This window comes from Biomphalaria glabrata, chromosome 13 (assembly GCF_947242115.1).
Source record: "Biomphalaria glabrata chromosome 13, xgBioGlab47.1, whole genome shotgun sequence".
Classification (NCBI taxonomy): domain Eukaryota; kingdom Metazoa; phylum Mollusca; class Gastropoda; family Planorbidae; genus Biomphalaria; species Biomphalaria glabrata.
Genome location: NC_074723.1, coordinates 263505 through 277240, shown reverse-complemented (window position 1 = coordinate 277240; position 13736 = coordinate 263505). Strand labels below are relative to the sequence as shown.

At 37.6% G+C, this 13736-nt stretch overlaps 1 protein-coding gene and 1 long non-coding RNA gene across 2 annotated transcripts in view; one reads left to right on the top strand and one right to left on the bottom strand.

Annotated features, from left to right (window-relative positions):
- Positions 1-13736, top strand: part of LOC129922591 (potassium channel subfamily T member 2-like) — a 99171-nt gene that overhangs the window by 35672 nt on the left and 49763 nt on the right. The gene's annotated exons all lie outside the window — the stretch shown is intronic.
- LOC129922593 (uncharacterized) lies at positions 12818-13484 on the bottom strand. The gene is made up of 2 exons (XR_008774564.1): positions 13363-13484; positions 12818-12996 (listed from the first exon to the last, which is right to left on the bottom strand). It is a non-coding gene; the product is annotated as an uncharacterized LOC129922593 (long non-coding RNA).

Below are 13736 nucleotides of genomic sequence, written 5' to 3'. Positions count from 1 at the left end.
ACACTCCGGCGGGCCGCATGTGGCCCGCGGGCCGTAATTTGCCCACCTCTGCCTTAGTATATTGAACCTTTGAGCGCCACACAAGATCTGTTAGCCATCTTTCTCCATTCTTCTATGTCTTTTCCTTGGGCATATTCTCCCTTAATGATAGGCCCGTCTATTCCTTTATGTTGTTTTTCCATATCTGTCTCTATCTGCCTTTTTTTCTTTTTCCCTGAAAGAAAGTCTTTGCGAGTCACGAGGACGTTGTAATATCGCCATATAATTTTAGTTTTGCTTTTTACAGTAGTTTGCATGTGATCGTGCGTCCAATCGCCGTAATAAAAGATTTTTTCAGTGTTTATACAATTATTGTATAGGCTGAAGACTCTCATCTTTATTACGTCACATCCTTTCAAGTAATTTCTCACATAAACTTCACAACAAACAATGAAGTAATATAAACATATTAACTCATCCTTCCTTTTAAGGTTGTTATCACATCCTTCATTTTAAAGTTCTTAAGATTGATATCTACTAGGAACTTTAACAACTCGACCACTTCGGGTTGTCTTGACTGGCACAAGTTGTCTATACATTGGTCTATAAATGTCTGTTTTATTTGTTCAACAGTTTGCTGTTCGTTGTCTTCATCGGTATCATAGTACCCAGAGATGTCTTCTACGAAACTTATTTAAAAAAGCATTGATTTCATTTGTAGGTTTTTCCATCGTTTGTCTTTATGATGTAAGATCTGGGTTTTTTTTTTTAACAACTGCTTTCTGCCATGTTTGTTCTAGACGAACTCTCACTTTCCCTCCGACAGAGTAATTTTTAGGTAATCTTGCATGAACATCGTATTTCACTTTGCTTCTCATCTGTCGTTCTTTGAGTAATGTCTCAGCATTTTCAGCTGCCGATGGTTTTAATAGTTTAGGATCTGTTGGAATGATGTCCCTTATCGCTTATCGGAGTATTTCTGTACTCGAGTACAGTGAGATATGGATCTTTCCACTTTTGTATGTTTTGTTGAATATCTGCTTTACGATACATACATGCACCTCACTTTGACCATTTGATTGAGGGTACCTGGGGCTTGATGTTGTTAACTTGAAACCCTATTCAGAAGCAAGCTCTCTATATTGATAGCTGTCGAATGGCATATTGAATGTTGAATGACTCACTATTTCTTCTGCTATGCCATGACTAGTAAAAATACCTTTCAGTGCTCTGAAAACACATTCTGCTGTTTTGTTATAGAAAAATACTGTAGACATTAATAATAACAATTAATAAATAGAGACTTTGTGTTGATATTAGTAGACATTGAAGACTCTCATTTTTATTACATTATCCTTTCAAGTACTTTCTCACATAAACATTCACAACAAACAATGACGTAATATCAACATATAATAGCACAAAACAATTATTTTATTGGCTAACCATCTATACTTGTAGAATTATAGTTTTCACAAGCTGTTTTTCGGATGTAATATTGTCTCACAATATTACATGACATAAGCTGATGTGCCTCTATTTCAACACACTGATGATTTACTGCAGTAGAATATATTTTCCTTGAGTTTAATGTTTCCAGAATCAAACTACCGTATGCCAAAGGCAATCTTTTTGTTTAAGGAAGTCGGAGTAACAAGTGCCCCGCGAAAACGATTTAACGATCAGTTTAAACGCCGGATGCTTAAACTCTTGATCTTAAAAGAACACCTTTTTACTTTAAAGGGAAACTCCGATGGTTTTTCAAATTTGAGTTATTGACATATTTAAATTCTGCGTAAAAAGTTGTAATAGTAAACATTTTACCATTTTTTATTTAGATGCTTAGAAACATTTATATTTAATAAATTAGTTAGTAAATTCTTGACATCTAAAAAAAAAAAACGGGGTTCTATGAGATTTTGTTTTAAGCTAGTTCATACGTCACTTCCATCAACAATACTGACAGAGAAACTAGATTTGACCAATCGTATCGCTTCATTCTTACAGTAGCTGTTAGGCTTAGTGACGGCCTAGTCCAGAGATATGATACAGTTATATACACACACACACACATGTATAGATAGATCTAAAAGCATTAGGATAATCAACTCGAGAAAAAGAGTACCATTTTTTTTTTATCTAAGCCTTTCTCTGTCCCAAGAAGGAAATAGATCGTGTGTCTGACTGATTCGAATAAACTGGTCAAGGTAAGGCTAGTCGAGACTACGTGTAGTCGGTCATGACAAGACAACCAAGCGATAGTGTTTGTTGTGTGTTGAGTGGTCTGGCGAGACAATACAGACTGCCGTGGTTAGTCAAGCATGTAAATCTACTTTTAATACGCATTTTTTCTTTGCTTACAAGATCTAGATCTAACTGCATAGACCAAGATATATTTCTTTTACAACAATGTAAACTTTGCTTTATGGTCTTCTGTTATACAATAAGTCAATAGATTAAAACACATTTGTGACGTCACATAGAAACCCTGTTTTGGATGCGCAGGAAAATTTCGTCGGAAAAACATCAAATACTATTGCAAAGAAAAAAAAAAAGAATCATATATTCATTATCTGTACATCAAAACACATATTATATCAAAAATTGTCAAAACCATCGGAGTTTCCCTTTAACATTTTTAAGAGAAGTATATTAAATATTACAAAAGATGCTTTGTGCTGGCCACACGACAATCTCGTCAACCGTGCCAATAGAAACAGATGACTTTTACATCATGTGCCCTATAGATCGCAATGTTAGAAAAAAGGAACTTGTTGTTTTTTTTTTACATTAAATTATTTTCTTTAAAGGGATCAATCATTTTTAAAAAATCTAATGGAGGTGTAACTGTTTATAGTTTTTTTTTTGCTTTGTGATCGACCGCAGACTTCCATGTTCCTATTATGTACTTATTGAATACTGATATCAAAATATTTAATTGAAATTCTACTTGGGTCTAGGCTTAATTAGGATTATGGGCTCATTAAATAACAATTTTGATATAAAAACGTCTTGTCAATCATAACAAAAACTTCGGTAAAAATTAAAACAAAACAAAAGAAAAAAAAAAGAGTAACTATTAAGCTTAGGCAAATTTAATAATTTTTTTTACACCCAAATCTTTTTACTTGAAATTTCTTTTAATGCCTTGAATTTTTTTATTGTTCCTTTTATAGGGGCATGAGACTTTTTGCGTAATTCACACACTATCTCAGTATCTACACTGGACTCGCATACCTCTAAACCAGGGGTGGGCAAATTACGGCCCGCGGGCCACATGCGGCCCGCCGGAGTGTTTTATGCGGCCCGCCGACACCTACAGAAATCAGGTGTGCCCACAGTACATACATATTAAAATGCAAATATATTAAAAATAATATCTATATAAATTATTGAAACTGTTTCATTATAAAAAGTGTTAAGTAAACTAAGATTAAGCTAATTGGCTATACATCAATACAGTCAGTCAAAGACACAATTCATGCTAGTATTTATTAAATGCTATGAATAAATGTGTTAAATATTGAATATGCTTGAAACAAGATGGCAAGTGTAACAACTGATGGAGTTCGTGCTTTGAATATAAAAATAGTTGTTGTTTTATTATTATTTTGTATATATCCCAACCATAAACTTTAAACAGCAAAGTTTGCACAAAGCTGCATATAATTGCAAATTTCTATTTGTGAAAATTTGCATAGTAATAGTACTGGTTTCCAGATCTGGCAGTTCTCCAAATAGGTTTTGTTATATGGAAGGGTTTCGGGGTCTGAGTGTTGTTCGGGTCCCTTGTTTTAGTATGCACAATTGAAGGACATGGTCATCATAATCTGGTGATGTTTAACAATGACAGGCTTAGCTCGTCCCGACATTTAACTTTCGGAACATTTGTTGTCTCATTCAGTGAATAAACATTTTTCAAAAACCTAAACAGGTATAATCACTGCTCGAAGTTGACTGACTGTTATTTGACAGCAGTCACAAGGGCAACAACTAGTAAGCTAGTTCCACAGTTCCGGAACATTATGCACGAGTGTAAAAAGTAAAATACTGCACAATATGTACAACTGCATATTTGCGGGGATATTGCTTTTATAAAAAGACAACTTCAATTTGTTTTTAAGTCGTTTATGCGGCCCGCCATTCCCAATTTTTTTTTAATGCGGCCCTCGATGCAAAAAGGTTGCCCACCCCTGCTCTAAACTCTAAACCAGGGGTCTCAAACTCATATCAGCATGTGGGCCACAGTGGAAAGTAACAATCAGTCAGCGGGCCACACCACGAAAAGAGAATGTTTTTTCATTAAATTTTACAAACACTACTGTCACTGCAGTTAAATGCTAAAATAAAGTTTTTATATAATTATTAATTACATTTATTGTAGTTTATACATGCACAGGCAGTTTAGTTTACTAAAATAAGTTGACATTGCCTCTGTCACTAATAAAAAAAAAAAAGCAGAAACTGTAGTCCCCCCCTCCCCCCCCCCCAAAAAAAAAAAAAAAAAAAAAAACTATAATTACTAGGCCTACTGCAGATGGCTCGTCACTCATGTTTCTGTCCACTCAGCTGAGAGCGTCTGGCAGAGACCAGACCATCGACGTTATGCCTGAAGTCGCATGTAGTGGCAAGCCGCAAGGTTGCTCTCAGATGCAGATGCAATATTGATCGTAATGCTGTTTTGTTGATCTTCATTATGGAGAAAAACTGTTCGCAAACGTACGTACCCCCAAACATCGCAAGAATTCTAGCAGCTGCTCAAAATAAGTTTGGAAACTTCTCTCTGGGATGAAACTGGTAGAAATCTGGAACGCCAACATCAGCGTATTTTTGCTTCAGAAAAATGTCACAATGCAGGTCCAGTAGTTCAATCTGGACTTCCACCGGAACGTTTTTCACGTCAACTGCGAACGGAGTGGCAACAAGGAAAAACTGTGGTTCGAGAGCAGTGAATTGCTGAAAGCGGTGTTCAAAATCTTCAAGTAGTCTGAAGAGGATGTCTAGTAGTCTTTCAGGCGCTGTAGTTCAACCGTTATGCTCTGTAGAAAAGAGAAATGAGCCAGGTTTCCATCTGCCAGCTGAGTGGCCCACAAAGTCAGCTTGCATCTGAATGAATCAAACATCGCGGTAATCAGCTGCTTTGTGCCCTGTATTTGTGAATAGATTGCATTGAGATGTTGCGTGATGTCAGTAAGAAAAGAAAGATCCGACAAAAACATTAGGTCACTGAGCTGAGGTATGTCTCTGTCTTTCATTGCCATGAGCAATGCTATTTCCGTCTCAGTTTAAAAAGGTAAAACTTTACATCGAAGGACCCTAGTTTTTCAGGTCAATTATTTGGCAGCTGTCTATCCGCACGTATGATGACGTACTGACGTGACCTCACCTGCTCGCGCGCAGAGCGCGCCCGGTCACTGCCCTCTCTCTCTCTCTCTCTCCTCTATGTAATATAGATTTAGATTTTTTTGTACAAATTATTCTTGGAATAACTATTAATGTTTAGATGGTATTTTATGTTTTTAATTGGGAAATTTTAATTAATATATTATTAATTAATTATAGACCTGCGTATCTTTCCTAAAAAATAATATTATAAATCTAATCGTGTGTTAACTGTTTTGTTTATTTGAAATACGTATTTAAATACATTTTTTTCTGCTCTCGTTTGTTTTTTTAGAGTATGTAATCTTATTTTTCTACTTTAAAAATAATTATAATTATTAAATATGCAAGCAAAAAATGTGTATTTTGTATATTTTTAGGTTTGCGGAAATATAGGCACAGGGTTGACGCACTGCCGTAAATCCGTAACTGGATTTTTATATTACGAGTACGCTACAAATGGACATTTTGTTAACCATGACGAGGTTGCCGACCGTAATATGTCTCCTTCTGTCTTAAAAGACAAAGGATGTAAATAATGTACTCACATGAAAAACTAGTTTGGTTTCTTTCTGAGTCCACGAACAATCGGATCTTACTAAGTAAGCCGATTCCGAAGCGGCAAAGTCAGCCACTGTTCGTGTATCTGAATGCTCCTGTTTTAGGGCTATCTAACAGGGCTGCGTTCTTGTGCATCCCCTTCTTTATGGCAACTTCATTTCTTTCGCTATCGGCGAGGTTCGTACCAGCACGCTCAGTTTGTTCTGTTGTCCATCCTGCGCGATGGTCTCAAACTATTTGTTTATACATGTAGTCGTCAAAGTTCACTTGCAGACATCTCTGTTGGTAAATCTTGTACGTTTCTTGGATGACAGTGAAGAGGAAGATAATATTTACAACAGACTGACTACCATCATACTCGATGTCAAGCAGATGGGCAAGACGTGGGGACAGTTGGAGAGACACGCCCAGAACCGAGACGCCTTGAAGAAGCTGGCTGGTGGCCTATGTCCCATAAGGGACCACAGGCAGAGATGAGATGATATTGGCCAACCATGTACATCTAATAATAGGCTTGCAATTCTTTGCACTATAAAAGGTTTGAATATTAGAAAGTTCTTCAACTTCGTACGAGTCAAAACGTTGATTTGGAATAAATAAATAAAAAATACGAGCAAGAGCATTATGAATCAACTGAATTTGCTGGGTATATTGGTGGTGAAACGCAGATATCTCAGGCCCTGCTCAGTCACGGTGAAAGACGGGGCATTTGAATACTTTTGTCCAAGCATATGGAATAAGAAAAGTGCCTTTATTGGCTTCAACAGTCTGTAGATGAGAGGCTCAGAGAAGAACAAGCAGGCTTCCAAAGAGGCAGAACATGTGCAGATCAGATCTTCGTTCTACGAAATATCATAGAACAAAGTATTGAGAACCAATAATGGCTAACGATCAGTTTCGTAGAATTTAAGAAAGCGTTTGATAGTGTCCACCGAGAATCAGTATGGAAAACAGTTAGAGAATACGGCATCCCAGAAAAAATCGTCCAGATCCTACGACACCTATACAGTCAGTCTAGTTGCTGTATTAAAACAGAAGAATGAACAACAGTTTTTTAGTATCGAGACAGGTGTGTGTGTGTGTGGGGGGGGGGGCTGAGCCGTAAGGGTAAACTACAGGGTGCGTCAAAAGAAAGAAAGAAGGAGGGCACAAGAAACTCTATCAGGCTATCATTTCTGGTGGCCAGGTGTACAGAAGAGGGGAAAAGCCTAACAGAGATGAGACCTTTTCTCATCTACAATGCATTTAAGGCAGTAACTGGAGAGCCCAAGAGTGTATCAAAGTTGCACAAGTCATCTGAACTTCTCGTAGAAGTTGATAGCAAGATACACTCTAATGGGCTTCTACGATGCAGAAAAATCTGTGATCTCCATGTGGAAGTCATGCCACACAAGAGTCTGAACATTCGATGTCTATGCACCTGAGATGAACCCCAATTGGTAACAAGACTGGAAGGATTAGTCCTCCCGTAGAGCCTTGGCGAGAAACTCTTCTGTTAGGCGTAGTACCTTCAAGCTCCCCTACAGGTTAAGTGACTGCAGACAAACTATCCCGCAGCTCTCGGAGCTGCATACACTCTTGCAAGAGACGCGCCACTGTCTCCACCGACTCTCCACAGTGTCGGCAACGGGCATCAAAATTTGGTCGGAACCTGGCAAAGTAAGCACCAACAGGGCAGTGCCCCGTTTTACACTGCGCAATGATAGATTGTTTCGACCTTTTTAGCCTCCACCATGGATCGTCGCGGTCCGGCGACGCAAATGTTGCCAGACTCCACGGGCTTTGTTGGAGCCATCCCAGGATTTCAACCACTTGCCATGTACCCACTCTCGGATTAATGTCGTAGCTTGGTTAAACGTGTCTATGCACAGTAGCCTATAAAACACTTAGGCTGAAAATATATAGTGATCACATTTGTGACAATAAAATCTCCGATCGCGCCCCCCCCCTCAGACGTAGGGCCTGGGGTGCTTGCCCCATTAGATACACCCTATGGCCGCTATTGCTTCCTATCTCTCTTCCATTTTCTGCTTGGCTCCTTCCCGAGTGTACAGAATGTTTTTTTTTTAAAGCACTAACTGATATCTGTAACTGTTTATAAAACTCTAATATATATTGGAAATTAATTGGAAATGTGTAGGGGAAACGTAAATGAGAATGTGAATTGTGTTGGTCACATCTTATCAGGGGATGGAAGGTATTGACGGATCCAGGGGTGGGGGAGGTACTTGCGCCCCCCCCCCCCACTCGCCCTGTAGTATGTTGGCCGATTTGGTGGGGTAGGGAATTAGTATATAATTTTCATATTATATCGCTACCCTTCTGGTATCTTGGCGAATTCGGTGGGATGGGAGGGTGATTTCATCTTCTGCCCTCCCCACTCTAGCCCTCTGAATGAGGGAGCGGTCAGAGTTAATGTAATTGCACATGAATTTATCATAATTATTTTAAGAAAAACTTTCTTTTGGAAAATTTAGAATTTATACAAAATTATTCAGTATAAGAGTAAAAATTGAGATGAGTTCTGAGCCCTAATATTCTTTATCTAGTCGCCTATTTGCAACCTTTACTCAATCTGATATTTTCTATTGTATTAATACATTTGGGACTATCACTCACAATTTATGCTTGAATCCTAAAAATGCCAAAAATTTAGAGTATAATCTAATTGGTCCACTTAATTTCTCCTCCCACATTTTTTTTTTGTTTAGAGCTTGGAATTATAGTTCTGTAACAAAACAAAGTTACAAACAGGCCTGTTGAACAAAATGTATCACTTACAAATGAGATTATTACTTAGGTGTCTGTGAGGGTGGGTCGGGTTTGGTAGGTGGGGGGGGGGGGGCTCCATTCTGTCTAGCCCAATGTCATGTGCCAAACTGTCAAATGGGGAGAAATTGAGGAAAGGAACGACGTAGGTATTAAGAGGATTGACCTTAATTACTGGATGGCATAGATATGTTAAAAAAAGTGGACAAGATTAGAGGACGATAGCCACATAGCCGTAGGGAAAGAGCAAACATTCGCATGTATGTAAATAGAATGTATATACGGCGTACCGGCACCTCTTTCAATTTTGGGAAAAAATATTACCGAATAGAAGTAAGTATGATGCTGATACCATCCCCTTACCAGGCTAATTGACCCCACTTTTTATTTGGGGGTGGGGGGGGGAGTCAATATGTCCGTGTTTTATGGCCGACCGTCTAGCGAGTTTGATAGCAGACGTGAGAAGAACTATTGCGCCGGAGAACAGAGATCCTATACGTTGGTTATGGTAAGACACAACGCCGACGGGGCAGTAAAGCACGCGTAGCAAATAAATAGGAAATGGTGAAAATGTTTCAAATAACTATACAAATGGGATTTTTATATAGCTTATTTAAATAAACACACTTTTTATTTAATTATTCTAATAATTAGCTAGATAAATAAACAAAATCTACGTATCTCTCTTTCTATGCATCCATTTATGTATCCTCTCTCTGTCTAACTTATCTCTCTCTCTCTCTATCTATCCCTCTCTATCTATCTATCCTTTATCTATCCCTCTCTCTCTCTCTACATATCTATCCTCTCTCTGTCTAACTTATCTCTCTCTATCTATCTATCCCTCTCTCTCTATCTATCCCTCTCTCTACCATTTATTTATCCTCTCTCTGTCTAACTTATCTCTCTCTCTCTATCTATCCCTCTCTCTCTATCTATCCTTTCTCTATCTATCCTTCTCTCTCTCTACCTATCTATCCTCTCTCTGTCTAACTTATCTCTCTCTTTCTATCTATCCCTCTCTCTCTCTCTATCTATCCCTCTCTCTCTATCTATCCTTTCTCTATCTATCCCTCTCTCTCTCTACCTATCTATCCTCTCTCTATCTATCCCTCTCTCTCTCTATCTATCTATCCCTCTCTCTCTCTATCTATCCCTCTCTCTCTCTATCTATCCTTTCTCTATCTATCCCTCTCTCTATCTACCTATCTATCCTCTCTCTGTCTAACTTATCTCTCTCTATATATCTATCCCTCTCTCTCTATCTATCCCTCTCTTTACCATTTATTTATCCTCTCTCTGTCTAACTTATCTCTCTCTCTCTCTCTATCTATCCCTCTCTCTCTATCTATCCCTCTCTCTCTCTACCTATCTATCCTCTCTCTGTCTAACTTATCTGTCTCTATCTATCTATCCCTCTCTCTCTCTCTCTCTCTATCCCTCTCTCTACCATTTATTTATCCTCTCTCTGTCTAACTTATCTCTCTCTCTCTCTATCTATCCCTCTCTCTCTATCTATCCTTTCTCTATCTATCCCTCTCTCTCTCTACCTATCTATCCTCTCTCTGTCTAACTTATCTCTCTCTACCTATCTATCCTCTCTCTACCTATCTATCCCTCTCTCTATCATTTATTTATCCTCTCTCTGTCTAACTTATCTCTCTCTCTATCTATCCCTCTCTCTACCATTTATTTATCCTCTCTCTGTCTAACTTATCTCTCTCTCTCTATCTATCCCTCTCTCTACCATTTATTTATCCTCTCTCTGTCTAACTTATCTCTCTCTCTATCTATCCCTCTCTCTCAATCTATCCTTTCTCTATCTATCCCTCTCTCTCTCTACCTATCTATCCTCTCTCTGTCTAACTTATCTCTCTCTACCTATCTATCCTCTCTCTCTACCTATCTATCCCTCTCTCTACCATTTATTTATCCTCTCTCTGTCTAACTTATCTCTCTCTCTATCTATCCCTCTCTCTATCTATCCTTTCTCTATCTATCCCTCTCTCTCTCTACCTATCTATCCTCTCTCTGTCTAACTTATCTCTCTCTACCTATCTATCCTCTCTCTACCTATCTATCCCTCTCTCTACCATTTATTTATCCTCTTTCTGTCTAACTTATCTCTCTCTCTATCTATCCCTCTCTCTCTATCTATCCTTTCTCTATCTATCCCTCTCTCTCTCTACCTATCTATCCTCTCTCTGTCTAACTTATCTCTCTCTACCTATCTATCCTCTCTCTCTACCTATCTATCCCTCTCTCTACCATTTATTTATCCTCTCTCCGTCTAACTTATCTCTCTCTCTCTCTATCTATCCCTCTCTCTCTATCTATCCTTTCTCTATCTATCCCTCTCTCTCTCTACCTATCTATCCTCTCTCTGTCTAACTTATCTCTCTCTACCTATCTATCCTCTCTCTACCTATCTATCCTCTCTCTACCTATCTATCCCTCTCTCTACCATTTATTTATCCTCTCTCTGTCTAACTTATCTCTCTCTCTCTATCTATCCCTCTCTCTACCATTTATTTATCCTCTCTCTGTCTAACTTATCTCTCTCTCTCTCTATCTATTCCTCTCTCTCTATCTATCCTTTATCTATCTATCCCTCTCTCTTTCTACCTATCTATCCTCTCTCTGTCTAACTTATCTCTCTCTACCTATCTATCCTCTCTCTACCTATCTATCCCTCTCTCTACCATTTATTTATCCTCTCTCTGTCTAACTTATCTCTCTCTCTCTATCTATCCCTCTCTATCTATCTATACTTTCTCTATCTATCCCTCTCTCTCTCTACCTATCTATCCTCTCTCTGTCTAACTTATCTCTCTCTATCTATCTATCCCTCTCTCTACCTATCTATCCTCTCTCTGTCTAACTTATCTCTCTCTCTCTATCTATTTATATCTCTATCCATCTATCTATCTATCCTTTATCTCTCTACCTCATCTCTGTCTATCTATATATCTAAAATGTTTCTTTTTAAAAGCTATACAGTTGAAGATACATGAATCTTTTTAAGTAATAAATGTAGGTTTACATACTCAATACATACAATACATCATGAGCACGCAGGCCATATAAGACAGATGGACATGTTACGTAACTCCCTCGCCACATGCTAGACTGTCAACATCCACCCATCCCTTCCTATCACCCCCCCTGCTGTTTTTTCATGTAACCCTCACTTAAATGGTCAAATCACACACATTTGGATAACCCACGACAGATTTGCATGATTGGTTTGTTTGTCTTAAGTCACATGTCCACGTTTTAGTTAGGGCAGTTTATTATCAAGCTATCCAACAGTGAACATCGCATCGTCGCTTTCCCTTTTTTTATTTCTGATTGATTCGGATACAAAACCCAGTGTGAGTTTCAATCTTTTCAATTCTTTAGTTGTCTCATATAGTTTCATGTCATGACATAATTTAATAGATTCCGTTAGCTTATCTGCTTCTCACTTTCCCAACTGATTATTTTTTTCATAGTTTCCTATTCACTTATTGCTTACTTTATTACATTAGAAGTTAAAACTTACGTCACTTGACTTTGTCTCTATAAATATTTCTTTGATCATAAATTGGTACCTAGCTGTAATTCACTTAAACATCAGTGTAGAAAATGCGGAGACATATGTTATCATTATCTATTAATACAGTTGATATCAATTCACTTCACTGGTTTTATGTAAAAGCCTTAGAGTTGCTTCTAGTCTCACTCTAGTGTAGCTGAAATAAGTATTTAATTTAATTATGACATTTGCGAAGTCTATGTGGACATAAAAGTAGTCGCTATAGTTTAAATATATCATTCTTCATACATACAATTAATGATGTAGCTCGAAACTATGTCTATCCCAAATTAATACCGAGCGCTCATTTATTATCGGTTCCCGAAGACAAAAGTGGACATCAGGGTCACACGTTAGAACTGAATCACAAATATTCTTATATTTGAACATCTTCTAGTTTAGGCTTAGCTTTCATCTCTTTTTTTTATATCTATATTCGTTTATACGGTTTAAATGCAACTGCAACTTATTTCATTTACATCAGCACTGAGCCTTTGTATTGTATAGCACATGTCTCCTCTACCGGCTTTAAAAAATAAAAAAAAACCAACAGTTACATTTTAGTTAAAATGCCGGTAACTCCTCCGTTGTCTGGTTCCAAGTCCAGAATGTGAAAGGAGGAGGGGCGAGCATATGTTAGGCTACACACTACTCTTCATAAACATCTAGCGGTATACCCATCTAGCTACTGTTATTGAAAATGCGTGGATTTCAGATAAATATCTGTACTTATAAGGAAACCCATTAAGTTTAATTTAATTTGAAAATAAAATAAAGAATATGTTGCACATATACGAAACCCAGTATGATGGGTTTACTTCATAGACTATGGTTTACTTTAATTTTAAAGTAAAATTACATTAAATCAATAAATTAAAAAATAATAATTTAGGTCTGTAAAACATTACAAATGAAAAAAAAATAGTGTCAGCAAAAATATATAAATATAGACCTATAACCCGTACATATATATGATAACGGTACCATACATTTGTGACACAAACAAACAAAAAAAAAACAAAATTAAAAAAATAAAGATTAATTCATTCTCATTATTTATTTTTTTATAGCCTTTTTAATAATTTTTTAATTACATAATATAGATCCAGAGTTTTCATATCATTAGCGAATGACTAGATCTATCACGAACTATTAGGCCTACATGATACTACCGACACCGTCTAGCCGGTAGTGACCTTGTGACCTGATTACCGTAGCGATAAACAGCGCGGTGCTGCCACTTGCGTAACATTCTTCAAAAGGGTCCTTCGATGTAAAGTTTTACCTTTAAAAATCTCTGCAGCACTTTTCCACTACTCAACCAACTTCCGTATGATACAGCAACTCTTCGTATTCTGTTTCCAAATCAGCTAGACATGACACAAACTGTCTGTGGTTGAGACCCCGTGCACGTATGAAGTTCGCCGTCTTTACGACAACATCCATCACGTTCTTTATTTGTAGACTT